General features: G+C 43.7%; 1 pseudogene; it reads right to left on the bottom strand.

The window, feature by feature from the left end:
* Positions 1 to 1,259: 1,259 nt before the first annotated feature.
* Positions 1,260 to 1,663, bottom strand: LOC122097899 (annotated as a pseudogene).
* Between the last annotated feature and the right edge of the window lie 2,977 nt (positions 1,664 to 4,640).

The following is a 4,640-nucleotide window of genomic DNA, read 5'->3' as shown; positions in this document are numbered from 1 at the left end:
GATGTGATGCTATAGAATACACTCTTAAGAATGGTAAATGCCTATATGGTAAATTATAGTAAATCCATCAAGCAGCAATCACAACAGTATATTGGTCCTAAGCGTAAGTCTTATAAAGTGTTGGGAGATGCTGTATAACAATGAAGTGCATACAGATGAGTAGGTAATAGACAAATGCTGGCAATTGCCTGTAATGATGTGAACTGGAGCTGAAACCTTTTTACTGATGTCTTACAAATATAAAACACTGGCTAGCCACACTCAATGGTCTAGACCTATACTCAGTGCATGATGGCAGTTGGCTAGGGGTGGAGTGTTCGCTTTTCATCTGAATCGGTGACTGGCTCTTCTGTCTTTGAGGGCTGGAACAAAGAGTGCCACATCCACAGAAAGTTACCTTTTAGCCCTGGGTTCTGGAAGTATACCCTGGCTGCTAAAGTTTTGCTGCTACATTCTTTTTTTTTTTGGTCCGGTTGTGGGGCCTGAACTCTGGGCCTGAGCACTGTCCCTCAGCCCTTCAGCTCAAGGCTAGTGCTCTACCACTTGAGCCACAGCGCCACTTCCGGCTTTTTTCTTTTTGCTTATGTGGTGCTGAGGAATTGAACCCAGGGCCTCAGGCATGCAAGGCAAGCGCTCTACCACTGAGCCAACTTCCCAGCCCCTGCTGCTACATTCTTGCATCTCCTTGCTTAGATGATTTTGGGAAAGACAGATCCAAGTGGTGGGGCTGTTGTCTCCAGACTTCAATCCTTTTGGGTGACATCACTAAGTAGATTTGAATGATGTGGAAACTTCAGATCTTGTTCTTAAATGCAATTGTATTACTGATTATGTCCTGATAAACACAGAGGGCCTACTCTATACATTTGAAGAACAAGATTTCCCTGATTGCAGGTCTCATTTGTATTATGGGACTAAAATAGTAGGCATGTGAACAGCCACTAGTGAGTAATTCGGGTTTCTTACAGGCAGACGGGGACATGACAACTCACAGGTGTTAGGCGAGTGCATGGAGACAGGAAGATTATAGCAAGCTTGTGGAGTGGGAGTCAAACCTTATTTTGCCATTCTCACAGCGAGCTGTGTATCTGTGGCAAAAATCCTAGAGTGATTATTCAAACACAAAAATAAGCATTCTGCTGCTGAATGGTATTTTACTAGCTTAATAATTTGGGCTTGCCCTTGGCATTGAGAAGCTTGAGCACTAGTCACGAGATTTTCGTTCACAAGTGGAGAACTTTTATTTTTAAAAAATGAATTTAGAGAAAGGGCTTCTCTGGGCCTGCAGTGTCAGTAGGCTTCTCTTCACGGGTGATGGGAATGGTGTGTCCAGGGCCAGAGGTCTGTTTCCTTGGCCCATTCAGAGTGAGGATCCCATCAGAGGGACAGGGTCATTGCCGTCGTCGTCGTCGGGGGTGGGATGAGAGGGTCCATTTCAGCTGGGATCCAGTATTTCATGTAGCTCCGTGGAGATAAAGCCAGGCCCCTCCTTGTCCTGAAGGCTTTTGGATGGGGGGTGGAGTCATGAGATGGCAAAGTCTCCTGCCTGGCGTTCTTCATGCTTGCCAGGTACCACAATCACATCTCCTAGCACCTTGATCTTGAGTTTCTCTGGAGAAAACTCCTTTCCATCCAGCTTGACAGAGAACCTATCTTTCTCCATGGTATCTACTCAGTTGGGAATGTTCTGCTGGTATTGCTTGTTCTTCCTGAAAGCTCCATCCTGGAAAAATGCAAAGGAACCAAAACATATCTGACTAGGCTCAACATATTGCTGAACTGGACTCTTAATTCCAAGGCCACATCCTTCCTATGAAAGGTAACAAGCTGGAGGAAGGGGGCTTCTAGGGGGCCACCTCCATTTGCACCACTGGGCAGAATTCGCAGCAAGAAGAGTAAGGAGGTGAACAGACTGAAGCAGATATGGAAGGGGAAGGGCCTTTGCAATGCCTTGAGCCTTCCATCCTGTTCGTTCATACTCTTAACTGTCCTTGCTAGTGTAAAAACTTGCTCTCTATCTCTGAGGCTTACATCCAACTTCAATACTCACCTTCAGTTTCCAATGAAAATCTGATTCTTCACACTTAAAAACCCAGACCACTCAAACAGCCAAATCCCAGGAAATCATCTTGGCTCATAATGAACTCGCTGTTTGTCTGGCAACTACACTTCACTGGATTGTAGTCGTTAAGTGGAGAAATGGCTTATCCTGCTTGCCTTCTTGTTTTACAATTATCCAGAACCCTCCAGTCTTATCTACAGAAATTTTGGGAAACACTATCTTGATCTTGGGAATGCCTTGGTAATTTGGGAGACTGACATTATTGAGAATGATGTTTCCCTCATTTTGAGGCTACCCATCAGGAAGGCTGTGTCCACATTCTGGGCTCAGGCTAGAAGGAGTTGGTTGTCATGGTGGACAGGAAAGGCAGCCCTGGTGATTGCTTTTGAAACACTGTGCCATAGTATTTTCAGGACACCATCATGGGGGTAGGCAACAGGTAGGCCACACTATTGGTGTCAGGACCTATTGTTTCATTGAATTTGTCCTGTACAATTAATATTTCATATGGCAGTTGTCACCAAAGCTAAGTTCTGTGATTTCATGGGCATCTCCGAATTCAGACTCTAAGCTGTGTAATCCTGACCTGGATCTGCCTTAAGTACTTCTCTCCTGCCTGTATTCTTTCCAGTAATATAGCAGACAAGCTCTGCCAAAGGCTAAGCGTTTGGTGGATTCAGAATCTAAGCTTCAGTGTGTTTCCCACCAACTGGACAGACAACTGTAAGTGATGGAAAGTTGCACCTAAGTAGGTACTGCCTAGACAAAAGCCATCTTGCTTCTGGAGCCAAAAGTGTTCAAGAATCAGAATTTCATTGGAAACCGAAGATGGGTAGTGTTTAATGCTTGAGATTTGATCATAATACCAGGGAGGTTCAGGATGTTGATAGGCTTCAGCTCGCATGATAGTGAATACGGGCAGATGATCAGAAAGGATAGGCTCTCTCAGAAAATGCCTACAAATGGACTACAGGATTTTGGACATGGAATACTATGTCTCTACAGACTTGGAATTATTGAAGGAAGAGCTGGTGAATCTAGGGAAGCTGACTTGGAGGCCAGATATTGATTGCTGTATTTGAGCAAGTGATATGTTTTGTCCTAAAATGGGACACTGGGTATGAGGAATGAGACTGAACCCATGAGGCCCATCTCTGGTCAAGCAGTTTCTCTGGAGACAAATGGATTTAGGCCTTGTTAAGGTCTGGGTTTTCTGTGCTTGCTGTCCTGCAGTATTCTTCCTGTCATCTTGAGCTGGAAAACAGGTTTTATGTCCATTCTCTTCTGATTAGAAAGGGTAGGCCGCTGCATACCTTGGGAATGGAAGAGGCCAAGCTGGAAACGAGACTCGTTATCTACAAAACTGTTTCTCCATAACATAGTATCTAGACCTTCATAGGATCTAGGAAATAGCTGGGTGGTTTGGGAGATTGCTGATATCATTGGAGCATAATCACCCCTAAATCCATCAAAGCTGAAAGCCAACCCACTTGTGTGTTATTGTTCTTCTGATTTGTCTGATAAATTTTTGCCTCCTTTTTGTACTCAGAAGTAGAGGCAAGAATCCAGAGAATGTGGCTGGATACTTTAACTCCTTATTTTCCCCCGACTTTTTAACTAGAGATAAATTGGGGGTAACTTTCTGGAGTTATTTAGTATTTTCCTTTCACTTTCTTCATGATGGGAGATATGGCTACTATTTTTGCTGTAGGGCACTTAGGAGTTTGTACGAAACTTCTTACCTGCAGATGTGAAACTACTTACCTAATGATGTGGCTCTTCTGACCTCATGTTAGGCAACCTTTGTCCATTTGGGATGATATATTGAGTGGCAACTTGCTATAGCATTTTCAGGATTGCAAAGATGGCTTGCATGATTCTAAGATCAGGACCCAGGAATACCTTAGTTATCCCACAGGGAACAAGTTTTCTCACCCTTTGCACAGAAGTTGCCTTCAATAACAATGATGGGTTCTTGGGACTACTGAGGAATAGACTCTGACTTCATACTGTAAAGTTGTTTCCTATGCTGGTCTGCTTATTTTCAAAGGAAATGCATGTAGTATATGGAAACTAAGCAGAACAAAGTGTATTTGGCAGAACCACAGGGTGGCACTATGGGAGCTGACATCTGGTCAAGTGGAGTAGGTTCCCCAGGTTGTTTGCAAGACGTTGAAATGTGGCTGCTCTGGAAAGTGGGAAATAGACACCTTCACACTGTTACCTTCATATATGTATGAACTATGGAAAGTAGCATTGCTCAGCAGAGGACAGGTGTTGAGCAAATTTAGCAGGAATTTAGCTGAGTCATCTCTGGGATGCTGCAGTCCCTAAGGTAGCAATTGTCTTTTTTTTTTCTTCAATAACTTATTGTCATAAAGTAAAATGAACAGAATAAGCAACTTCATCAGGAAGTGGCCATTTCTATAGAACCATCCAGGAAACAAGGATTCCCTCTTGTTCCTCCCAGGCTGAATCCACTCCAGATTCCTTTGTTGAGACCATTGTTCCTAGCATTGAAACTAGAAAGCAGAGGAAACTGTCCTCTTTTCTTTATCCTTGGGGATTGGCATGGGGT

Source organism: Dipodomys spectabilis, unplaced genomic scaffold, assembly GCF_019054845.1.
Source record: "Dipodomys spectabilis isolate Male_0828 unplaced genomic scaffold, ASM1905484v1 ptg000438l, whole genome shotgun sequence".
Taxonomy (NCBI): domain Eukaryota; kingdom Metazoa; phylum Chordata; class Mammalia; order Rodentia; family Heteromyidae; genus Dipodomys; species Dipodomys spectabilis.
This window is presented reverse-complemented; position numbering and strand designations above follow the sequence as displayed.